Source organism: Podarcis liolepis (genome assembly GCF_965112155.1).
Source record: "Podarcis liolepis genome assembly, chromosome: 6".
In the NCBI taxonomy this organism is placed as follows: Eukaryota; Metazoa; Chordata; class Lepidosauria; order Squamata; family Lacertidae; genus Podarcis; species Podarcis liolepis.
Genome location: NC_139559.1, coordinates 58,168,057 through 58,195,039, shown reverse-complemented (window position 1 = coordinate 58,195,039; position 26,983 = coordinate 58,168,057).

The window sequence follows — 26,983 nt, the reverse complement described above, 5'->3', positions numbered from 1 at the left end:
CACTGTGGCGGGCGCTGTACTGGCTGTGACGTCACATGGGGGCAGTGCGTGCGTTAGTCACGCACTGCCCGACATCACCTTCCCGCCTGCTGTCAGATTGCGGCTCCGGAGATATATTTGTTTTAAATGTCGCAATGGTTTTGCGGCTCCCAGGTTTTTTTTGCCTTCGGAAACGGGTCCAAGTGGCTCTTTTTGTCTTAATGGTTGCAGACCCCTGATCTAAACTATTGGCTCTTGGACTGATGCTTGAAGCTCAGCCACATCTAGACCCTAAAAGCAGGTCCAAATATGTTGACGTTCCACTGTGAAGCTGAATACACCAAGAGCTTGCGAAAACAATCTTTGTACTGCCGTCAACCTTATGACCAATCCCAAACACTGCTTGCAGCCATTGGTTTAGGGACTGGATGCAACAACAAAGTTTGTTCTGCGTGGGAGTGCTTGGTCTGTCTTTGAAGATAATGTTCTTGGTTGCTTGCAAGCTGAACCATCGCTTCAGGCTTGTGAGAAATGCCAAAGCCTTGATCAAAATGGTGTCTTTTCCGTGGAGGCAGAAACATGTTTGCAGTATGCTGGCAAAGTTGGAGAACAAAACAAAAATGGAAAGAAGAAAATGGAGAGCATACAAGGAATTTGTAAATGTTGCTTTAACAAGTAAATGATATTCATTTCTGGGCTTCGTACATGTTTATCATGTTTTCTAGATCAACAGTATATTTCCAAAAAAACCTTTTTCTACCACAGAAATTTTGATTAAATAATAAAAGCCAAATGCTGGAGAGTTCAGAGTTCTGAGCCCTAAGGCGCTGCACTAATACTTAAATAGCGTATTTGGACGCCCCCTTGCAATATGAACGTTATAGGGGAGCCGATTCATTAATATTTGGCACTTGTAGCCTGGAACTGTTTCTGCATGATTCATACGTTGATCTTTTTTCTCTTTCCAGTGACGCAGGGAACAGGACTCATTTTTCCTTGGGAGTGTTGCTTATTTTGACCTCTTCATTCACAACTTTGCTAGACTTCTTCCCATTATGTACTTGATAATCAAAAATGCCATCAGAAGGCAAGAGTAAGAGGAAGCTAAATGTTTCCAGAAGGACAGTTCCCAATTATATCACGTGGTTACAATGTAATAACTGAGGATGGAAATTTATAAGAGAGCATTAAGCATTAGGGATAATATGCCCATAGCATAGCAGTAGGCAAGCTTCAGATTTGTGGGTTTTTCCTTGTTTTTTATTGAATCTTGAAGTCCACCAACTGGAGCCAAGTGTAAAATATTGGTGGTAGAGGCAGAGGGGAGGAGAGACATAGACAAAATTCAAGAATAAGGTGCTTTGGAAGACATGTTCAAACCAGGAATTTGTCTCTGCCTCAGAACCAAGCTTACAGTCCTTTGCAAAAATAATTGACACAAACCTTTTTCATTATAGCAATCTAATTTAAGGTCAGCAGGAGAGTCTTTTTGCTGTTGCTGTTGTTAAACCACTGGGAAACTGAAACACTTGCCAAACTACTGCAAATCACCCCAATATATCTCAGTGGATCCCAAACTACCTTCAATCCACCCCACTCTGACATATATAGAAAACAGAAAACTATATGGATAATTTATTTGGACATACAAAACAATTTGAGGAAACTGAGATTCAAAATCCACTCTTTGATTTGCTAGAGCTTAAAATTGATTTAAATTGAGAAATCACAATGAATACAAACTAACCAGCCACAGCAACAATGTTAAAGCCAGAACTTAAGGAGGAAAGTAGCATTCAAAATTGAAACTGAATGAATTCACATTCCTTTTATTATTCAAAATTCTTATTTAAAACCTCAAACTTTGATTTACAGTGTGGCTGTGTTCAGGTTTTGATGACAAAATGTTTTTATTTTCAAGCAGAAATGCAATTTAGTGTGAAAAAATCAATTGTATAGCCTAAAACCAGAATCTGAAGGTATACTAAGTACTCTTCACATATAACCTTCCTATCACCTCCCCGTCCCCTAAAGCTGGCTTTAGGTTAGGAAGACTTTCCAAGCTGTCATTCCCAAAGATGCAGGGGTCTTCTACCAGCAATAATTCAAGGGAAAACCATAAGCATATAGGAGGCTTTTCTCGTGTGTATAGGCCTCTTTGGATCTTAGTCTCTTGAAATATACATGGAATTTACCTGCATAATTATGTATCAGCATTAACAGTATTGTAACTGGCGTTCATTCTTGTGAGCACATACTATATGGAGGGACTTAAGAGCAGATGTCCTGTTAGTTTGCTTCTGATTTTGATTCCACAGAACTAGAATGGCATCACAACAAAATAAGTCACAGGTTATCAGAAAATGTTCCACAGTTGCCTGGATGACCTCAGCTTTCAAGCCGAGGGAGCCAGTGTTTGTCCACAGTTTTCCAGGTCATGCAGCCAGCATGAGTAAACCACTTCTGGCGCAATGGAACACCGTGATGGATGTCAGAGCGCACGGAAACACTCTTTACCTTCCTGCCACGGCGGTACCTATTCATCTACTTGCACTGGTGTGCTTTCAAACTGCTAGATGGGAGGAGCTGGGACAGAGCAACAGGAGCTCACTCGGTCATGGGGATTTGAACCACAGACCTTCCAATCATCAAGCCTAAGAGGCTCAGTGGTTTAGACCACAGCACCGTAATCTGGTTGTACTCTGATAGCAAGGAACTTTGTCACTGATTTCCATCAGATCTGGACTGCAACCAGAGGAGGAGATGACTGGGCAACCCAAACCTATGGGTGGACTTTCTAACGCCAGGGAGGAGACTCCAATAGTAGCTCAACCTGCAGAACGGTCTGTGCACAGCTGCAGGCTCACAGAAACAAGGGCAGATTTGTAACTGGTCCCAGCTCCTTGATAACGCCTGGTTGCATTCAGCTGGGCAGTCTCAAGCTGTTGCATGATGAAAACTTTCCACTTGAGCTCATTCTAATGATATCTCCAAAGATATGACTAAGTAATCAAACTTCAGTGCAATGAGAAATCTTAAAGCCCCCTCTTCTAGAGGGAGGAATGATTCTCTTAAAAATGAGGGGAACAGAAACTCTTTCAGTGTGGGAGGGAAACTTGTGGCTACTGAGGGGGAGATTAATGTGTTGCCTGACTGTAAGCAGTTTCAGATAGTGCAAGTGAATCAGTTGCCCAGTAAAATTCACATGAAACTTCACATACAGCTTGCTCCTTAATTAAAAAAAAAAGTGTGCAAGAAAGATTTTGTACTATTGTTACATCTGGACCAACTTGGTTATACCATGTCCTGGAGGACCCACTGCTGAGAAATAAACTGTCGTTCTAATCAAGCAAAAAATCCCTCTGTTTTTAGACCCCATGTAAAAAAGGTTGACATGTACTTGCAAGGAACAAGACATTTGTTCTAAAATGCCCCAAATGATACAATTGTCAAACAGATGTTTTAAGCCATTTTTTTTATTTCAAGTATTTATTAGGATTCAAGAACTCAAAGGTGGGTCTCAACAACCAGTAAAACATAGCATTAAAATCTAAAACTGTAAAAAGATTTGCAAATGAATCTGTGTTGTGACCCAGAGATAGACACAATCCCTGAATCAGAGCAGCAAAGCCTTTTCCTGCATCCTGCTAGCCTTTCTATAAAATGTCACTTAATATACGATTCCAAGACTTTTCTCCAAAGAATACTCACTATTTTAAAAGCACAAAGGTAAATGGGTGGCAGCAAGAGGGGGCTAGATTGTGTCCTGTGGGAAAACACACACAGGATGTCATCTATCAGATTTGGGGGCAGAACAGCCCAATGGAATGCTTGCTTGGAAAACACAAATTACAGGCTTGTTGCCATTCAGTAAGGAAAGGAATGGGTATTTCTTCCTGCCTGGATGAGTTTCTACAAAGTCTATAGCATTTCTTTCCAGATGGATGAGTCCCTAAAAGCCTAAGGCAAACTGAGTTACCACCATCAGTCAGATGCAGGATAACATGCGGTGCAAGAGGCTTCTAAACCACAGCCTTTCTGAGTGACAGGTGCAATAATGGGAAAGATTTGTTTTTTGTTTTCAAGGAAAAGGGCCATTGCCTTTAGTGTAGCAATTTCTTTCAGGTGGTCTTCATCTTTAATCACCTGCATTTAAAGGTCAGGTTGCATAGATAACCTCTGTTTCTAATGGAGGCATTTCCTGAGAGAAGCCCTAAGGAACAAAGAATGAGAAACAGAAACAGAATAAGTTTGCCACCTTTCGGATTAGCCAGCAAAGGGCCTTTCCTTAAGGACTACAGTGTAGATAAGCATCATTTCATCCACTAGGATAGCACCCCAAAAATCGATGGTAACTTAAAACTGCACCACCATTTTTTAAAAAGAATTGAACTAAGAACCTGAAGATCTTAAGCTATAAAGTTATGTTTTTGTCAGTGGGATGGCATAACCTCTATGGAGTTTATACCTCTGCTCTCCTCAGACCATGGTTACCAGATGTCCCTGTTTCCCAGGGATAGTCCCCGGATTTACAAATCAGTCCCCATACAGAATCCATTGAAGTTGAAAAGTGTCCCTGGATTCATTGAAAAAAATCTGGTAACCTTACCTCAGACCTGTGTGGTGTTAATCCCATTCAATAATCTCTTTAGAAGGTGTGTGAGTAGTCTTGTTTACTACTTCCCAGCCATCAAGGGGTCCAGATGAGCTTCCCCCCTCTAAGATTGACCTCAGTAAGAAGTAATACAGTACTGTAACATGTCCTTGTTTCCCAAATGGGAGGGAAGGACCAGGTGAAAAACAGAATGGGAATTTTTCAACTTTCAGAACAGCTTGGAACTTTCAGTAAGTGTAGCTTGCCCACTCTTGCTGAAATTCCTTCTTTGATTCTGCAGAGAATGAATGCTTTTGTCAATCGATCCAGAAAACCTGGTCTCTATCTCCTTCTTGTTAAGAAACCATACCTAATGCCAGATCATCTATAGAAATAATGAGGGAAGAGATGAAGTTTCTCAATCTCAAAAAATAATAATATTCAAAACTTTTCATTTTCTTTTTCTTTTTTGAGCTCTCTGTGAACGGTTGGGAATGTTTAGTCCTTTGCTGAAGAATATTCAGCAAAATGGATTCTCCATTTTTTTCACAATCTGTTAATTTAGGGGACAGCTGTGGATCCAGCTTTAAATATCGTTTAGTATCGTTTAGTATCATCCACAGAGTTCCATTCAACATTAAGTGAGTTGGAAATTCTCAGAAGATAATTTTCTAAGGAAAATTTACCCTCCACTTTTCCCACAAGAGTAGTTGGCAAAATCCTGTGCCCCCCAATCCCATTTCACAGCCCATAAATTGCGTGAGGAATTTTGAAAGAGCAGTCTCCCTCACCTGCTGCCTCAGTCCTACTTCTAAGGGCCTCTTCACTACAGGTAGAAATATTCTAGCATACCTTTAGACCTGCTCTTTGCTAGCTCTATTCTACATGCCCCATTCCATGCCCAATAAGCACAGGACACCTGGGCCTGGTGGCATTGTGGCCTGTAGATCACAGCAAAATACTGGGCAAGGTTTTGCCTACTATCCTCACTGTGCGACGGACTAGTGGGAAAAAGCTGTCCAATAAGCCCTTGCAAAGGGGAAGGGAAAGCATATATAAGGCTACTATCCCTGGAGCTCAGGGCCATTTTCTCTTGAAAGCTCGCGCCTGCCCACCCTTGGTTTAGAGCCTTCACTGAGCAATTCTGGGTCCCTGGTTGACAGGACCAAAAATTAATTTCTCTCTCTCAACCTGATTGGCACTTGGTTAGGGTTTTCTCCCATTTCCCTCAGTGAAATTATGACCTTCCTTTGTTAGGTGGAGAATGTCGTTTGTATGAGGACAGAAATGACACTGGGCAGGATCAAGATGGTATAGGGCCCCCACAAAAGGGGCCTAAGGGAAGGATTGAACTCGGCACTCCCACGCTTGGGGTATCTGCCTGATAGGAATGCCACCCTCGCCCTGCCTGCTGCTGTCAATAAAAAATTGGCCTAATTTTATCCCCCTCACCATTGTACAGTCTTGTTATATTGTTGTTCTCATGGGTCACATATTGTACCTGCCTGGGCAACCTTAAGGTGAGGCTGCCATCCTACTAGTTCGAGGACTCTCCAACAAAAGGACACAGTGCCCCCTACAATTGAGCCAAATAGGATCTGTGTTGTGCTTTATCTAAGAGGAAAAAATAGAGAGACCTACTACTGTTCTCCTTCATTCCTAAGTGGATGGCAGCTTGTTGAGCCTTATCTTTGGATTTCCTGGCTTGTGTGTCACAACCTTCATGTTATTTCAACAAAGTTTTGTATCTAATTTAATTTCCTTGTTTTTATTTAGCCTCAGTAATGGAAAGGAAATCTTTTCAATGAGGGTAAAACTAGACAATTATTGACTGAAAGAATGGGTTCATGAAGTTATCAGAGACTAATGAGAAAATAGCTGCTGAGGCAAAAACAAAAAACTACAAGTAAGGAGCATGGGAACCAAGAGCTACCAAGGATAGCTGATTAGATTTTAAAATATAAAGCCAGCTTAAGGGACACATGCAAAAAAATACTTTAAGATAAGACCAGGGAAAGGGATATTCACAGCACAATAGAATGGTAATTGTGCAAGATAGAAGCTGAAGAACTAAAGTCCAGTTGACATCATCAGGTGCCCCTACATGTGAGGCCGCCATGACTAAGTTGATGCCCTCCATATTTTGTTGGACCACAACTCCCATCAACCCAGCCATCATAGCCATAGTCGGAGATGATGGGAGCTTTAGTCCTGCAACATCTTGAGGACACCAGCTTGTCAAAGCCTGGCATGGAGAAATATTAGTGTGAACTGGACATGGAAGCAGCCAGAAGCTATTTTGTCGCAGCTCCTTCATCTGTAAACCTATCATTCCGTTAACATGTTAGCATTTGAAGATGTTTATTTAGCCATTCTGCCTGAAAAGAAACACACACAGTAACTTTCCGATTTTGTTCAGTGGGTTTTGCTATCTCTGACCTGGCGCTTTGCAAATAAACATGTTTGTGCAAATACAGATGGTGCAGCAGGAAGATGGTGCCTTCCCCTGTTGGACAAAGCCATTGCTGGGACATCAACGAAGCGCAGAGGCAAACTCAAATGATCTCATCAGTGCAAGCCAGCACAGCAAGCCAGCCAAAATGATTCCTGCCAAGAGTAATTCTCTGCAAAGGGACTTCCTGGCCAGATAAGGCAAAAGAAACCTATTGCACATGTTGTTATTCTAAAGGCTAACGGGTAAAAGACATGGATACTGAGCCACTGCAGGAATCCAGCGCATTGTGTGAGGAACTCAGAGAGGGAAATCGATCTTTTTGACAGTACCCCAAGTGGGAGATTGAAGCCACATGGGAAGTCAGGAAAGTTCAAAAAGATTGTACATGGTGCAGTTGAATGTCTTTTGTGGTGCATTACGCTTCACTTTGTGGCATATCTCTCATTACAAGAGAACCTGAGAGCCATGGACCAGTTCCTCCTCTTGGCACTTCCATCTTGCACCATCACTTGTCACCACCCACCATGGTCCGTATTATTCATTTGGCTTCCGGCTTTGAGCTTGTCCCTCCCAGTTGGCCATGCATGCCCTCTGGTTGTTGTGTTGTTGTTGCTGTTGTTGTTTTGTTGTTGTTGTTTCATACCACCCTTCAACCACACATCTCAGGGTTCGTAAGAAAAAAATACAATATAAAAACCACAAAATACATAGTCAAAAAATAAGAACAACAAACCAATAATCCCCCATCCCGTGACACATTTAAAAGGGCATTGGATGTCAATCAGTCAAAGGCCTGGTTAAAGAGGAATGCTTTCGCCTGGCACCTAAAGCTGCATAATGAAGGTGCCAGCTGAACCTCCCTGGGGAGAGCATTCCACAAACGGGGAGCCACTCCAGAAAAGGCCTGTTCTAATACAGTGGTACCTCAGGTTGCATACGCTTCAGGTTACAGGTTACAGACTCCGCTAACCCAGAAATATTACCTCGGGTTAAGAACTTTGCTTCAGGATGAGAACAGAAATCGTGCTCCGGCGGTGCGGCAGCAGCAGGAGGCCCCATGAGCTAAAGTGGTGCTTCAGGTTAAGAACAGTTTCAGGTTAAGATTAAGAACAGACTTCCGGAAAGAATTAAGTACTTAACCCGAGGTACCACTGTACTGCCATCCTCTGGACTTCTCGTGAAAGGGGGCACATCAAGAAGGGCCTCAGATGGTGATTGCAAGGTCATTGTTAGATACAACGTAAGCTAAATGTACCCACATCCTTTAGTGTCTAATATGATAATCATCCTGATCCTCCTCGGCATCATTTCCAGTGCGCCTTCACCCACTGTGTACAAAATCTCACAATCAAATCTTGAGAAAGAACTTTGATACATCTTCAGTTAGACTTGGTAGCCTTTAGGACTGAAATGATAAAGAGCAGGGTTATTCTGCCCTATTGTTATGCCTATTGTTCAAGCTCTGTTGAGAGGTCCAGGCACCTCCCAATTAACAGCTAATTCCCTTTTAAATGGTTATCTGTTTTGTGCTGCCTTTTCAGAACAGGCCTGTCTCAGGCAAACACGCCGTGTTGCTTTTGTGAAAACATACTTTTCCTATTAAGATGATGTTTTCATTGCTCTTCCATCACGCTGTGCAGAACGGGATATTACTCTTTCAACAACTGGAGCACAAGATCCATAGCCAGTGGGGGACTAGCCATTACTAGCTACACCATTAAGAGGATGCATTTGCCTCATAATTGCACACACATTGTTTCTTGCCCAAACCAGACAACAGTCCTGTTTTCACTAAGATGGTAGTACTTCTCTGTACCACTCCCAGCCATTATAAATTTGTACAAACTTCATACTGTTTTGCATGCAGCAGTGACTTTAATGATGATAATAGTCCCAGGTAAAAGATTACCACCCCAGGCATATAAACCACAGTTTATTAGTCCAGGAATGACCCATGCTCCCTGTACACACATCCCCTAACTTTGCACACCTAACTTTGGGGTTTCTGTTTCGGACTTGCTAAATCACAGTTTACTGTGATATTCAAACTGTGAAGGTGGTTTATTGCTGCTTGAAAACTAGGATAGAGAACTATAATCTTAGCTTTTTAAATTGAGTGTTTGCAACAGACAGCCTCCTCCATAGCGGGTAATTACATTAAGATTGATCATACCCAAAATGAGAGATTTATGCATCTTGCAGTGGAGGCTGAGTGGAAGGGTGCAGAGACAGGCTAGAACAGAACAGTGAATCATGCAGGGAAGCAGCTGGTGCCCTCCTCTATAGATTAGTGCTTGGGCTAACAGCAGCCTTTTATTTACTTGTACTGTATTTACTTACTTCCAGGTCCTGGTCATTCTCTCACATGTTCTAGGGCAGTGGTGATTAGGTAATTTTAGACTCTGGACTTAACTGTTTTATCTTTAGCATTGTGAAATTAGATCGTAATTACTTCAAAATTGAGGGATGCAAGTGGCGCTGTGGGTTAAACCACAGAGCCTAGGGGTTGCCAATCAGAAGGTCGGTGGTTCAAATCCCCATGAAGGGGTGACCTCCCATTGCTCGGTCCCTGCTCCTGCCCACCTAGCAGTTCGAAAGCACGTCAAAGTGCAAGTAGGTAAATAGGTACCACTCCGGCGGGAAGGTAAACGGTGTTTCCGTGCGCTGCTCTGGATTGCTAGAAGTGGCTTAGTCATGCTGGCCACATGGCCCGGAAGCTATACGCCAGCTCCCTCAGCCAATAAAGCGAGATGAGTGCCGCAACCCCAGAGTCGGTCATGACTGGATCTAATGGTCAGGGGTCCCTTTACCTTTACCTTTACCTTACTTCAAAATTTGGTAACCCAGTTATGTTTGGGGACACTGCTGCTTGCTCTGCTGAGTAGGACCTTGAATGTCCCCCCCCCCCGAGTTCTGCCCTGAGGGCACCACTGCTCTAGGGTACCAGGATGCCCAAGAACAGCCTAGGGATGTTACTCTAGCATTCCAGAGCCTATTAGCATGGAGTATGACAAAGGATAAGAGATGCTTTGTGAGAGGTCACAAGACAAGTGAACAAAGAGGACTTTTTGGTGATTGACACCCTGGCTCTGAAATATACTTCTGGTAGAGATTCACCAGACTCACTCTGATGCCTGTCCAACAGATTCCTCTCATCTCTTACTTATAGCCCAGCTTGATTGCTGAGATCATCCAGAGGAGTGCTGTTAGTTGTCCCCCATGTCTCTGAAGCCTGACTGGCATCAGCCAGAAGTCGGGCATCTAGTGTCACTTGCCATCTCAACCAAGATTCAGCAGGCATTCTCACTGTAAACTTTCAGAGGACAGACCTATCCAGTTGTTTTTTAGTGTTATTATTATTTCAAATAAACCAGCCATGTTTGTGATTTTTGTATTGTTTTGTGAAACTTTATGCAGTGCACTGCTTTGATGTTTTATGTGAGTGGGCAAAATAGAAATACAGTGGTATCTCAGGTTACATACGCTTCAAGTTACAGACTCCACTAACCCAGAAATAGTACCTCGGGTTAAGAACTTTGCTTCAGGATGAGAACAGAAATAACACGGCGGTGGCACAGCGGTGGCACGGCGGCAGCAGGAGGCACCATTAGCTAAAGTGGTACTTCAGGTTAAGAACAGACCTCCAGAACGAATTAAGTTCCACTATACCTTTATAGTACCACTATACCTTTATAAATAGACAGATTTATAAAGATTTACCACTATACCTTTATAAATAGACAGATAAATTGTAAACATTTTTGTTATTTCAATCGGCTTTTAAAGTGGAGCATAGCTTTAAAACTTAAAATATTGAGATGTGCTTTGTTCTAAACTGCATTGTGCTGTAAATCACCACCTGAGATGCATTAAGAGCAGAAGAGTGGGGTTCAACTATGCAGTCATTACTAGCAACTATGGTGTACAGTTCAGAATAAATGTATGGATGATGACTGCTTTAAACCACATGACACTTAAATCCTGGAGAACGGGACAGTTACAATTCACTTCCCTCAGTCTGAATACAAGCGGGAGATATCCTGCCTTGCTAATCATTGGCGATTTCAGTTCACTTCTATGATTTACAGTTTCCTGATTTGCAGGTTGTTAAAATGCTTGTTAAAGACTGGGGAGTGGGGAATCCTTGGCTGGTCTGGAAAATGTTCCTACATAATTATGCTGATGACTGAGAATCGGGCTGAAAAGGCTTTAATTCATAGCAGCTTATACAATAAGGGAGATTTAGGGAGGGCTTTTATTCTCTTCCCATATTTTTAATAAGTTTCATACATGTTCATATCCTGTGCTGCAGGCCCAAAGCACACGGGTTTATGTGCCTAAATCAGCTCTAATCCTGCTCTCAGGATCCGATTCATTTTTCTGGAAATACTTTCCTGGGCAACTAAAGTATTCCATCTGAGTGCGTTGTGTTTATGTCCTAGCAATGTTTATATGGGGAACGAACAAAGAAGGGGTATTGTCCTCCTCTCTGCTAGGAGCTTGGAAAGGTGAGAGTTGAAGCTGAGAGAAAATAGCCACTATTTGTGAGGCAAAATAACCTGGCTAAGTTCATGTGAAAAGAGGCATAATGGCTGCTAGCCACAATGGTTGTGTCCTATTTTCCTGCCTCCGAATGCCCGTTGCTGGGAACCTCAGATGGCGAGAATGCTGTTGCACTCAGATCCTGCTTGGGGGCTGCCCTGGGTCATCTGGCTGGTCCCTGAGAGATCAGGATTCTGGACTGGATGGGCCATTGGCATGATCCAGCAGGAAGAAGGGGGAAATGAACAAACAGCACACTTCAGTACACCTCAGCACTTTGTGGGGGTGGGTACGCATTCCAACAGCACTGTGTCAATGTGGAATACAGTGGTACCTCAGGTTACAGACGCTTCAGGTTACAGACTCCGCTAACCCAGAAATAGTACCTCGGGTTAAGAATTTTGCTTCAGGATGAGAACAGAAATCGCACAGCGGCAGCGGGAGGCCCCATTAGCTAAAGTGGTACCTCAGGTTAAGAACAGTTTCAGGTTAAGAACGGACCTCCAGAAAGAATTAAGTTCTTAACCTGAAGTACCACTGTATACTTTTACGGGAAAACAGTCAGTGTAGCTTTAAGATAAAGCTAAATGCTAAATGCTGCTTTTGCTCTTGGAAAACTGCTCTGTGTTCTCCGCCTCCATCCTTCTGTGAAGAAACTGCTTTACCGGGCAGCTCCTGTGCTCTATTTTTCTTCTTCTCAGGCGTCATTCCACTTTCTCTGGCTGGCCCCTTTCCGCCCATTTGACCAACCTACACCTGGGACCACAATGATGCATTGCAATAAGCTTCAAAGAGCACTGTGGTTAACTGCTACTGTAACACGATCACCTTCCTATTAAATACAAAGGTCAGCCACATACAAGTTCGTTCTGGTTTGAGGCTCATAGTGATTCTGAAAGATGATTAGCTGGACCAGGCAGCTGTGGCAGCAGAGACTCATAGAGTCGCCAACAATACTGTATGATGAGTATCCCCGGAAGAAAGCCTTGCCATCTATCCAAACTTATTAGCTGCATTCTTCTTTGTTAACTATACAGTACTGATTTGAATGTGGAGGTTGTATTTTCACACTTGGTTGTACGCTGCCTTGAGACTCATGCAGTAGGTGGTATAGTTTTGATAAATAAATAAATATAAATGTGTCCCTCCATCAGAATTAGGAGACCGATACAGGTGATTTAAAAATGTTTATATGTTAGACTGGAATGTTTTTAGTTAAAGAGAGACAGAGAGATACTAAATCAGGAGTGGAGAACGTTGTTGGCCTAGTGGGCCAGATTGCTATTGGTCCCCATCCAACTTTGACAAACTGGCATTTTGCTGAGGGTGCCACTGCTACTTGCTAGCCAGAATCAGATGCCTCCTTTGCCCTATTCTGGGGATTATTAAAAAATAATAATAACTGGGGAAGGAAAGAAGACACATCAGGTTTATCCTTGCGAACTCAGGCTGCTGCATACCTGCCTGCCAGCAGTGGGCACCCCTTTTGCCCCATGCTGGACCTAGTGGAGGGAGGAAATGTGTGGGGAGAAGTACCGTATTTTTCGCTCTATAACACACACATTTTCCCCTCCAAAAATTAAGGGGAAATGTGTGTGCGTCCTATGGAGCGAATGCAGGCTCCTTGGCTTCAGCGATAGCAACGCAAAGCCTCAGAAGCGCAGTGGGAACGCTCCCGCCGTGCTCTGGAGGCTTTGGGTTGCCTTCACTGAAGCCTGGAGAGCGAGAGGGGTCAGTGCGCACTGACCACCTGAAGCCTCCGGAGCATGGTGGGAGCTCCCGCTGCGCTCCAGAGGCTCCAGAGGGTCAGTGCGCACTGACCACCTGAAGCCTCCGGAGCATGGTGGGAGCTCCCGCTGCGCTCCAGAGGCTTTGGGTTGCCATCTCTTAAGGCGAAGGCAATGTGGGAGAGGGAGAGCTGCGCAACACCCCTTCAGCGAAGCGGGAGGAGAAATGGAAGGGGCTCCATTTCTCCTACCGCTTCGCTGAAGGGGTGCTGCGCAGAGAGGGGGAGATTTTTTTTTTCTTGTTCTCCCCCTCTAAAACAAGGTGCGTCCTATGGCCGGGTGCGTCCTATAGAGCAGAAAATACGGTGACAGGAATATCCCCAGAAGCTCAAGCTGCTGTTACCCTCCAGTCTGCAGCAGGCAGCTCTTTTGTTGCATACTGGAGCTGGTTTTTTTAAGGTTGGAGGGAGGAAAAAGTAGTGGGGGTATCCCTGTAAACTCAGTCTTGATGGCGCCTCATTTGCCCCATACTGGGGCTTGCTTTTTTAAAAAATAAAATGGTTGGGGAGGGAAGGGAGGAGTGGCAAGGATCAAATTCAAATTGTAATACAATAAATAGAATATAAGAAATAAAAATACAATTAATGATCCATGTGCATGTTTAATGTGAAGGATGTGCAATGCCTCATCTTCAACCACAAATCCACAGATGTGCCACAGATTAGCTGAACGACTGCAGTTTGGGAACTGTGCCATTGCAACTCACCCCTCCCTTTGGACTTATTAGAGCAAAGGTGATGTGGCCACACCCACTTTGTCTTGGCCACACCCACCACTGGCATGCACCCTTGGGGGATTGGCCCAAAAAAGATAAGCTACCACCATCCAAATAGGTTGAGTGCCAAAACAGGATGTATCTTAAATGCAGGGAGAGATGTTCTTGCTATGTGATACCCAGCTTTATAGCCTGCTATCAATATGTGTGGACATCGCTTTTCATTACTTCCTCCATTTCACTTTATGGTTACTCAGAAGCCCATTTCCAAATATATGATTTTATGCTGCACGAGAACACCATGGCAGAAAAGCTGGATTCAGGGAGAGCGGAAGCACATAGGAACATTATAGCTTGGTTGTCCACAGATGGGAAGTTGAAGCAAAACGGATTCTGAAGTGGCGACAGCGGTGCCTCTGCAGGTCCACAGCTTGGCTGAACACCTAGAAACCTGAGCTTCTGCAATTATATGAGAGGTCTCATGGCGATAGCTTTACTCTGGAGGATTCCACTGCTTCCTGCTTTCTGATTCTTGTTGGAATTGCTTTGGAAACAGATGTCCTTACAGCACTTGGAATTCAGGCTTATAACCTTGGCTAAAAGCAGGAAGTGTAAAAGGTGCGTTCACCAAAAAAAAAGGGGGGGTTTAAAAATAAATAAATAAATAAATGCATCTGCACCTGAGCTTTTCTAAATCTCAAAGACTAGGGACTGAGTTTTGGGCAATTGTTCAAATTGGCACTTCATCCTTAAAATCACTTCACACATCCTTGCACACAATATGCTGAGTTTAAGAAGGCTAGTATTTCAGTTTCAGCTCTCAATTCCCTGTTCTGAGTTTGCAAGCCAAACGCTTAACTGTTTTATAGCTGGGACAATTTATATGAAAGAGCTGCAGACTGAAGTGCCATCTGTTTAGCATCTCCTTTCTACTAAGCCATTTGAAATGCCCAGAAAGACCCAGAAGGAACTGGTTCCCAATTAATTTCGAGCGCTGAAAAACAACAGCCAGCGGTCATTCTCAGTGGATGTGGAATTAAAGTGAAGCCAAACAGGCCAAATGAGTGCCCCGCTGGAACTGAGTGTGCTGTAGAATATGACCCAGGATGTTCTGCAATGAGCAAGAGTTTTGCCATATAAATGCAGGGGTTCCTCAACAGATAACTCGACATCCAAATGGAACTTTGGGATCTGCCTCACATGGAACCTGACCATTGATCCAAGTATCATTGTTTGGTTGGGTGGGCTGTAAAATCATGAATAAACCAATACAGGCCTTCATATTTTCTCCCGAAGAAAAGGCAGCGGAAGTTTATTACATATTGCAAAATGAAATATAAACATTTTTTTAAAAATAAATAAATCCACTTCTGATTTTGCACAAGATTCAACAGGGTATGATTCTTCATCAAAATTACCTTAATTCAGAACACTCTATAAAACGTCTGTTTCAATGATCATTATAACCCAACTGATAATATCCTCTTCCAACTCCTTTTTACTAACAAACAAATGGTTATGCACAGATCAGACCCTGAGCAAGCCACCTCTTTTCAACTGTAGCTGAGATCTAATAAAAGTGTTATTAATAATCTTATTACACAAAGTTAGAGATTTTGCCTAGAATGAAGAACATGAGCTCACTACAGGACAGTCAGTTTAATGCCGTTTTACATATTTTGAAGCAATTGATAGTAGAAGTACTGGGAGAATCCCCCAAGGCAGCTGAAGGTCATTCGTAGGCTTTGGCAAGGAAAGGAAATTATCTCTGAAAGCTAATCTAATGAAAATCCTTGGAAATTAATCTCCAGAAACAGCTTTCTTCCTTTCAGAGGGGGGAAGAAAAGGTTCTTAATCTCCAGCCATTCCATGTGAAAGGTTTCAAGTCTCATCTGTCCTGAGTTAATTAAACTGTGGAAAGCCAGGGTTCCTTCGAATGCAGCTGGTTTAGAGTTAAACTGCTAGCATCAGATCAGAATAAGAAAAACAAGAGGACATGCAGTTTTTGATGACTCAGCAAGGAAGGTTTCTCAGCCTATTGTGGTTTTTGTAAATATATTAGCCCCCCTATATTGCAGATCTCTCCAAACAGGTAGATTAAAGGGCTAAAAGAGACTTGACATTTCAATACATTATCATCTCTTTTTTGTGTTTTCTTTCTTTTAAAATAGCAGCCACTGTGGAAGCAGATGCTATGAATTAGGACACGGGGGAAAGAGGTTATCCTTATTATTATTTCTTTAATTTGTAGTGCACGCTTCATTGGTTAATAATTGCAGTGCAGATTATCTATAATTTTAGAAAACAATGTACTATTACGGTCAAAATTCATAAGAATAAAAAGATGAGTATTAAAACGAAATAGCACTTTAAAGTAAAAACCATCACAGTAAGACTAAAAATGCCTTACCCTGTACATCTGAAGTCAATCACTGAGCTCATCTGGGGGAGCACTATAATTGGCCCCCTATGGATCAGAAGCATGATCCATGTCAATGAGAAATCACGCCTTCCAGTTGTGGGCCCGACTCTGTGGAACTCCCACTAGAAGTCAGAGTCTACAGAGTTCCAGACACCTGATTAAAATGATTTTATTTCAGGAGACTTTTGCATCATGAATGGATTTCTGATTTATTTTTTTAATGGATTGTTTACATTTTCCAGATTTTCCATTTCTGAGGTTTAATTTATGTTTTAGATTCTGCATATTGTCTTTTTTATTGTTGTAAACCACTTTGAGACCTAGATGTTAAAAAGCAGACTGCACACAAACATATACATATAAATAGTACAGGCAGTTTCATCATTTACGAATTAAGTCAATTCCATTAAACTTCCACAAAAGCCTGGAGAAAGTGCTGAAGCCCCTCCAACTACTATTTGATTCCCAAAGGTGCCATTGCAGTCAATAACAAATTGGGTGGTGGAAGTTTTCAGCAGGAAAGTGATGGGAGGAGAGTCCCAATCCAAATGGTACGTGAAGTGTAGGTGGCTTCCCACAAGGGAAGACACAGTGATAACAGCAAGAACCTTTATTGAACAAACAGAACTGGACAACAGGCGCAAAGTAACTGCTTATATACATTCTGGAAGCCTGGGCCACTCCCACCCCCAAAGTGACTGGCTGTCTAAACTTCCAAGCTGTGAATCATAAGTCAGAGTTTAAGGGCCAAAGGCAGAGGCCCAAATCCTGAAATGTTCTGTGATTGGATATCGTGTATCGAATCAGAACACAGGGGCTCAGAATCCGCAGTTTGGTCAGGCTCATGTTTGTAGCTTCGAGAACACTGTCCAACCATCTCGTCCTCTGTCGTCCCCTTGTCCTTGTGCCCTCCATCTTTCCCAACATCAGGGTCTTTTCCAGGGAGTCTTCTCTTCTCATGAGGTGGCCAAAGTATTGGAGCCTCAGCTTCACGATCTGTCCTTCCAGTGAGCACTCAGGGCTGATTTCCCTAAGAATGCATACGTTTGATCTTATTGCAGTCCATGGGACTCTCAAGAGTCTCCTCCAGCACCATAATTCAAAAGCATCAATTCTTCGGCGATCAGCCTTCTTTATGGTCCATCTCTCACTTCCATACATCACTACTGGAAAAACCATGGCTTTAACTATACGGACCTTTGTTGGCAAGGTGATGTCTCTGCTTTTTAAGATGCTGAATACCAACCTACTTTCCCCCAAAAGTCTGATAGATACAAGTCTTATACACTGCTGTATACCTACTTGAACTATAAATCCTTGGCTATTCAAACGGAAAGCTTCAGCAATAAAGTTCCACTTCCACAAGGGGGAATTACGTGGTCAGAAGTTCAGCAGTCTACTGTGGTTTCCTGCCGGAAAGAGCAGGTCACGTGTCAGTTTTGGCAAACATTCATAGTACAAATGTAAGCTTGGTTTCCCCTTTTCTAAAATACCGTGTGCGTGCCCTGCTATGATTCTGTGAATTCCAAAAATACAGTTGCAATGTGAGAACTAAACCACTGGCAGTGTCAAACTAAGGGCCAAGCAGGGTTTCGGTAAAGAAAAAACGGAGGCAGGCTTGCTGTGGTTGAATAATTGCTCAACTAAGTTCAAGGCCCCAGTCAAGCTGCATAATAGCCATGGCTGGCCAATTTGTTTTGGCATCAAAGGTAGAAAACCCCACAAGCATATCTCCCTCAGAATAAGAATGCAACCATAATAAATTAAATAACTAAGCATTTGCTGCCTATGACACCCAAACTCAGCTGCCTGGGACACCCGCTTCACTCTGCCTCATGGTAGGACTAGCCCTGCTGTTATTATTATTATTACATTATTAAAGCCTGGAGCATCCAGTCATTTAACATTCTGCATGGTGATCTTCCAAGTTAACTGATGACACTTGTTATGTCATAAATGCTGAAATCCGATCTTTAAACAGTTGGCCGTATTTTGCTTTTAGCACATGCCTGGAAATGAATTTTCTGAATAGCAGTCTTCAAAATATCTGTGAAGCATTTTTATTTTTTTAAATAAAAAAGGCAAAGGAGACGTTGTGTGTCTTCTGTTTCCAGTTAGACTAAGCCAGCTTTCTTAATGAGGTAATGTTCTTCTGCTCTAAGTTTATCTGCTGGCAGATGGGTCAGCAGGTGATCTAAAGGGGATAGAGGCGTGAAAAACATCACCTACAAAGCTGTTTAAAGTTAACACTATCATTCATCTTACAGAACCTTTGGGTAAATTGACAGGCACAGTAGTGCTTTCTCCTTCTGGGGGCCTCACCAAACCCTTGACCCTACTGTCTATCACACGCTCTCTCTCTCTCTCTCTACAAAGGAAGTTTATAGCAGTCTGTTTAAAGCCATAGGAAATGTCCAGTGAAATACTTTCCATGCCCCCCAACATTTCTCCCATGAAAATAAGGACATCCCATTCCATAATGATCATTTTACTATTTATACCCCACACATCTTACTGGGTTGCCCCAGCCACTCTGGACAACTTGCAACATATATAAAAACATACTAAAACATTTAATATTTTTAAAAACTTTGCTAAACAGGATTGCGTTCAGACGGCTCGGGGGTCGGATAATGTCATACCCTCCCAACATTTATCCAATGAAAATAGGGGCATCCTAAGGAAAAGTGGGACATTCTAGGATCAAATCAGAAACCGGGACATCTTCTCTAAATCAGGGATGCCCCTGGAAAATAGGGACACTTGGAGGGTCTGACTTTCATGCATCTGACTATGAAAGCCAGAGGCTTGTGGCTTTCAGAATCACAGAACCGTCAGACTCCAAGGCATCTTAAGAGCCCATCTAGTCCATAGCCACACAAAGGCAGAGGTTAATTAGTCTAACAGATGTTTATCTGTTATGTTTCCAAGCAAAATTCAAAGTGTTGGGGCTGACCTTTAAAGCCCCAAACAAGCTCCACCCTGTATACCTGAAAGAGTGTCTCCATCCTCATCGTTCAGCCCAGACACTGAGGTCCAGCTCCAAGGGCCTTCAGGAGGTTCCCTCACTGCAAGAAGTGGGGTTACAGGGAACCAGGCAGAGGGCCTTCTCAGTAGTGGTGCCTGCCCTGTGGAACGCCCTCCCATCAGATGTCAAGGAAATAAACAATTTTTTTGACTTTTAGAAGACATCTGAAGGCAGCTCTATATAGGGAATTTTGTTAATGTTTGATGTTTTATTATGTTTTTATATTTGTTGGAAGCCACCCAGAGTGGCTGGGGCACCCCAGTCACATGACTGCACATGATTGCAAAGCCTTTGCACAGGTACATCCAGTTTGCATCCAGTTATCAATTTCTTGCTCAGCGTACATCAGCCTGAACAACCTGGTACCCTTCAGGTGCGGTGGACACCAGCTCCCATAAGCCCCAGCTGGCATGGACAATGGGCAAGCAAGGTGTGGCTTGAAACCCAAAACATCTGGAGGGCCTTCCTAATCTGGGGAAATAGTAATCCATTCCTAGTAGTGTGTTTGGTTGTGCTTCAGCCCAGTGTACCTGAAGGAGTGTCTCCGCCCTTGTTGTTTAGCCCAGACACTGAGGTTCAGCTCCAAGGACCCCTCATTGAGAAAAGTGAGGTTATAGGGAACCAGGCAGAGGGCCTTCTCAATAGTGGCACCTGCAAAACGTCCCTGTAGAACGCCAGCCCGTCAGGTATCATGGAAATAAAAAACTATCTAACTTTTAGAAGACATCTGAAGGCAGCCATGTTTAGGGAAGTTTTAAAGGTTTGATGTTTTACTGTGTTTGATGTTTTAATTGGTTGGAAGCCACCCAGAGTGGCTGAGGCAACCCAGTGAGATGGACAGCAATATATATTATTATTATTATTCCTTTTCCTGTTGCCCACTGTGAGACCTTACCTGTACCTGTGGGTTTGTTGGTCCTTTCTGTAAAGGGCATATTTATCACGTGCAAGAGGCACTCCTAGCCGTGTTGAGTAATGGAAAGTTGCTCAGGCATTAGACAGCTTCCACATATTTTGACGAGAGAGAGACACTATCCAGACATAGATGTTAACATTGCTGTGCATGCTCAGCTCTTTTCTTGGGAAGGCAGAGATGAAAGATGTGTAGGAATGCTGTTTTGAGGTATGGCATCTCACTCCTTGCTGAGGTCCACTCCCCTCCCTGCTTTACTTATGGGGAGTTTTTCCAGCTCCAACTGCAGCAGTGGAATTCAGATCCCTGTTACAAGTTTGCTTCTGGAGACAGTGTACCTGTTAGAGTTTTGCCAACACTTACGCCCCTTGCTGGTTGTTGGGTATTTGTAGCTAGTGCACAGTGCCTGTTCCACAACTCCACATCTGTGTACATAACTCTAAAGACCTGGCAACAGTGTGATGTGACTCCACTTTTATGGCTTGAAAGCTGAGGTGTGTGTTCTCTGGCCAAGGATATATAGTAGTGTGCCATGATAGATTGCCTTTTTTAGACATACCAACACAGAAGCAGAAAAAAACAGGGGCGAACAGAGTGAGATTTGCGCTCCATCCCTGTCACCTCCAAACTGGAGACTGAATATCTGAAGCAGGGAGCCTCCTCCTGGCCTCTTGAAGGCTTGCCATTCTATTGGTTCTAGATCACGTGGGGAGCATCCACAAGTAAAGGAGACTCCCTGCATCAGAAGTTTATCCTCCTATTCATAGAGGGTGATAGGAACAGTGATGGGGTGGAGCTCAGAATGCCCATTCCCACTTGCATGAATTTGCGCATGAATAAAATGCCTGCAGGTGTCTTTAGGGATGCATATGTCCATTTTGGTTCTCTCTATTTCTCCCTTTTCCAATCCTAAATTCCATTTCCCAATTTGCATTTTTTTAAAAAAATAGAATTTCATCAGCATTTATTCTAATAATCACATTTTTTTCTATCTAGATTTGACTAACATACATGTTTTTGCTAGCAATTACCCCTAACATAATGCATTTCTGTATGTCATTTTCACCAATATATTAATTTTTATAAGTGTCCATTTTTTGTGTAAACATTGTTTGGAGAACTGCAGTGCAAAATTCAGATCAGTGTGAATTTCAAGGTGTGGCTGTTTTTCGGTTGTCATGCTGTTTCCAAAAGTGTGACTTGGATAGATTCACCTTTACAAGCGAGCAGGATTTATTTTCTCCCCCACCCCTTGGCAAAATCCCACCCTCCCTTTGCAAAAGAGTGGGGCAAGTGGGAGGACCTCTTCATTTACTCCCGAGATTATGTTTCAGCACGACACTGCCTGTTTTGTCATCATAACATTATGCCATCAAAGGGCACAGGAACAAGCCTGGGGGAAGCATAGGATTCCTCCTAAGCTCCGGTCCTCCCTCTGCCACACTTCCGTTCCACCCCTTGTCCCTTGTACTAATAATGTCCTTCTGGCAGTAGTGCTGCTGCACTGGCCTAGGGTCACATCAGCTTCCACTTCCACAAGGGAGGCGGACTCCCCAAGCACAGAAGGCTCTAGGAGTGCTGTCAGCACCACTGGTTGTAATTCAGGATCAACGTTGTGGATTTCTTTTGAATTTCTTTTGAAAATGTTCTCAGAGTAACACCAGTTCCAGAGTAGCTGAGTACTATATCTGCAAGCAGTTGCTGATTAGCTTGGCTTATACTGTCTTGTGAGCGGGAAGATTTAAATTATCTATGGGTTTAAGCTCATAATGCATATATACATACCCCACAATTCTTTTCCAAAGTTCCCAGTCTTCTGGGGGAGCGCTAAGAACTTCCTAGCCTGATTTCCATATGGATGAGCACTTTGAAGGGTGTCTCTTCCAAAGATTACTGGATGAGGTCCTAATTGTATGCAGCTCTGGTTGTGTGGAAGCAGCCAGTCGGTTCATGTTTCAAAAACAAGCACAGCACAATACACCAGTGCGGACATCGATGGGAAGACGATATTCAGGCCAGAACACTAAGCACCACCTGCTTGTGAAAGAGCTGTTGGGAAGTTGCCATGGGAAACTCGCAAGGCGGCTGCTCAGTCAGGCCTGAGAAGGGACCAGAAGCTTGTTCCTTTCCATGTTTTCCCCCATCTGAACATGGGGACTTAATTACTCAGAGCTTCTCACAGCCTACCAGTTGGACGCTGTGCAGAAAAACTGCAGCTCAATTCTACCGAGAGCACAATTTCCACCTGAGCAAATTGATTCTGTCCAGACAGCTGTATTTTCAGTGTCATGACAAAAAAAAGAAATTATAGAAGTATCTGAGGCTTTGCAGTGTGTTAAAGAAAGGAAGAAATCAGTCCGGCATCTGTAATCTAATGGAGGCTCTCTGTAAAACTACATTTCATGTTTTAAAATGGCAGAGCAGCTACAGTGGCTACAGAAGTTCTAGTTTTGGTTCTTGGGGTCTCCAGGTAAGCATCAGGTGAAAATGGCCACTCAGCCCTTTCTCAGGTGGGTGGTGGTTGCAGCTCCTCACCCTCAGCTGCGGTTCCCAACAGCCAGATTACACGTGGTGGGCCAGCCACTTGGGAATTCCAGCAGGGTCACGGGGTGGGATTTCCTGCCCAAAACTTAAGTTCAAATTGGACCAAACAGAGCCCCGCTACTGGGCAGTGCCTCGCTGGCCATGCCCAGTCAGGCAGCAAAGCATAAAAGCCGGCTGTGTGTTTCTTCCGCAGTGCAGTCAGCAGAATATGGGAACAGGAAAAGGGCTCCTGAGAGGGTCATCATATTCCCCAGGCAGGTTCATATGGGAGAAGAAGGTCCTTGATCCCAAGGCCTTTGAGGAACCTGTGGCCCTCCAGATGTTATCCAACTCCCATCAGCTGTAGCCATTATGGTGAATGGATAGCGATGATGGGAGCTGAGAGTCCAACAACATCTGGAGGGCCACAGTTTCCCTATCCCCTGATTTAGGGTTTAAAATGTTTATAAAGTTTCCTTACATTTTATATAGTTGCATGTGCATTTAAAATATTTTCTATGCTTCTACACTCTTATGTACTTTATATAATTGTGTCTCTGATGTACTATTCTGGCCATTTTGGCCGATATATACTTGAAGATCCCTGCAGCAGAAAATGTAAAAGTTCAGGGCTTGAACGTATGCATTAAGTCATGGCCTGTTGTCTCTTAAAACAGGAGATTTCAAAATGGTTTGTCGTATAATCTTAGTATGACTGAAGTCTCCTGCTACCCATACCAGTAAAGTGTATCTTGCAGTAATGCTTCAAATTGAGCTCTTTTGCAAGTGAAAAATTCCAAACAGAATACATAGAAAATTCCAGTCCTTCGCCCCACCCCATCTCACCCCTTGCTGGTGTGGATTACTGCAGACCCATTGGAACCAATTGATTTTATGTCAGCTGATGATTTATTCTTAGGAGTGGTACACGAAAGAGGGAAATTAGCTCCATACTTTCCTTTTGGTACCCAAGGAAAATACACCGCCCCAGAGCCATGAATTGACTCAGAATGGAGAAGGACATTGTGATTGAGCTAATTACCCCTCTTCTAAATTATGCAGCATAGTTTCAGAGGGGAGGGGAGGATCATGTGTTGCATTGACAATGTGTTTCAACTAAACAAATGTTTTCCCTTTTAACGGTGCCTGTGGGCAAGGGAGGGAAGGGGAGGGAGGGAGGGAGGGAGGGAGGGAGGGAGGGAGGAAGGAAGGAAGGAAGGAAGGAAGGAAGGAAGGAAGGAAGGAAGATTTTATTGTGTTTGTGAAGAGCACAATGTTTTGATGGGGATACAATATAGTTAGTATATGTAACTGAATCCTCTTGTCTAGGGGCTTGCCTATACTACTGGTTTAACACGGGTCAGTGCTGAGCTGAAAATGATTTAGTTAGCAGCTGACCAGCATATTTGTTATTGAAAACATCTGGGAACCAGTATAATTGCCACTGGAAGTTGTATTTGTGCAGGTCATATAGTATACTTTGATGTAGCAGAGGCAGAACAGTAGGATTCTGTGATTGGTTAACCATGTCTAAGGTCTGGCGTATGTTTTGATATCTTAGAAGGGTAATTTGGCCAAGATTGAGCCTAACCAGAATTTGTGGGAAATGTGCTGGGTGAAAAATCCAAGGTGGTCAGCACCAAACAATAATTTTACATATTTCCCTTAGAGAAGTAACAGCAAAGGTGTATTTGGTGTCTAAACAGAGATATTTTGGGTCAAGGAATTCATTTCTGCCAATGTAAAGCAGCTATTGAAACATGTTTGCCTCCCAAATGGTTTATGTTGATGGAAAATCTTTCATCTTAAATCTTTTTAAAGTGTGGGGGCAGAAACCACCATTGACCTTATACAACCAGGCATCATAGTTGTAATATGAAATGTCCGGAAAATTAGCCCTCGCCAGCTTCAGCCACTGGCGTCCAAATATTCTGTCTATGGTAATGAGGAACTCTAGTCTGACCATTTGTAACCTTCCCTAAAGGTTAAAGGATAAAGGTAAAGGGACCCCTGACCATTAGGTCCAGTCGTGGCCGACTCTGGGGTTGCGGCGCTCATCTGGCTTTATTGGCCGAGGGAGCCGGCGTACAGCTTCCGGGTCATGTGGCCAGCATGACTAAGCCACTTCTGGCAAACCAGAGCAGCACACAGAAATGCCGTTTACCTTCCCGCTGGAGCGGTACCTATTTATCTACTTGCACTTTTGACGTGCTTTCGAACTGCTAGGTTGGCAGGAGCAGGGACCAAGCAACGGGAGCTCAACCCGTCACGGGGATTCAAACTGCCGACCTTCTGATCCGCAAATCCTAGGCTCTGTGGTTTAACCCACAGCACCATCTGTGTCCCTCTTCCTTAAAGGTTACTGCCCATCTAACATGGAATCACTGATTACCATGCCCAAGCTGACGGTTTAAAAAATAGCTATTTCACCATATGTTTTCATCAGTAGTAGAAGTCAATATTATATGCAATTTAATGTGGGTCTCCTGCTGCATCACTTCCCTTGAGCCTTTCACTGCACATTCCAAAAGAAGAGGCTGGAGAATGCTTGCAATCACTTTTTATGCCAAGAGATTCTGTTTTTTATTTGGTGGTAATCTCGATCAATAACAGTCAGATCATTTGCGTGAGGAAAAATGAATGTGAGCAGCACTGCAAGTTTATATTCCAGCTGTGCAGTGGAATCTTGGTTGACTTTCCATGTCCTTGCCCACAACCCCCCCCCCCCATTCCCAGTTTGTCAGCAGGAGAAATTTAGGCTAATAAATGCCACATTGGGTTCCAGTGCAGGTGTGATAGTCATTTCTCTCTGATTACCTCCATCTGCAATACATCTTATAATTACAAGTCAGGTAATTGTCCTAAATAGACACTGGGGGGAGGGAGAGACTGGGGGAGAGGGGGAGGGGTAATTCACAAGAGTGAGTACATTTTTAAAAAATTCTGCATTTGCAGTTTTGTGATAATATTCAGGCAGGCCTCCTTAGAAGACCTGACACTTCACAGATTAAAACAGGAGACTCTTGTCACCCACTAAAGAACACTTGCTCGTTCAACACAACTACAAACCCCTGACGTGTTTTTTTGCCTGCTCTGCATAGTGATGCCAGCTTTCTAACCAGCCCTTGAAGTTGTGCTTGTAAATGTGGCCAGTTCGTGGCATGAAGCTAAATGCTATTGCTTGCTGATTGCTGCAGATCACTGTTAAAAGCACAGCTATGGGACCTTCTTGAAAGGTTGGCAACCATACCTGTAGGCATTCATTTCTTGTGCAATAGCCTCCTGTCATACATTGGGTCATGAAACTCGGTGTGCTCATAAGAGTGTGCATGCACATGAAAGCTCATACCAATAACAAACTTAGCTGGTCTCTAAGGTGCTAATGGAAGGATTTTTTAAAATGTTGTCCTTATGGTCAGTTTGCATACACAATGGAAGGAAAACTAGGGCATCCAGAACTTTTTAAGGTGGTGGGGGGAGTATTTCCTATAAGCAAAATAGGGGCAATGATTTAGCAAAGAATGGTACCAGAACATGAGGGGAAAATAGGGTACAATTGGAAGTATGAAGACAGCTTTGGAGATATTGTGTTTGTCAGTAAGATCTCATAAAGCTTGACAGGGAGAAAGAATGTGGATGCAATTACAGAGTGTTGAAATGCTGTTTGCAATGTCTAGATTGCATGACTGAATTATCATTTAGACCTTAGTCAAAGACTTACCATGGGACAGGCTTCCCTTTGATTCAGTCAGTCATCTGCCTCATTAACCAAATTTCTAAAGAAATGTAAAAAAATATGCAATCATGTAAAAAATATTCTTTATTTCCCTTAAAGACAGCATAAAGTATTTTTAAATCATCATCATCATCACCACTTATTAGTGTTCTTATTGCATAAAACCCATGCATTCTGTATTGCTGGTCTTTTAGGGGAAAGGAAGTACAGAGCTGGAAGGTGGGAAGGTGACATCCAGACCACAGAGCTGAGGGCTCCTCCAGATGATCTATCCACTGTGCATTCATCC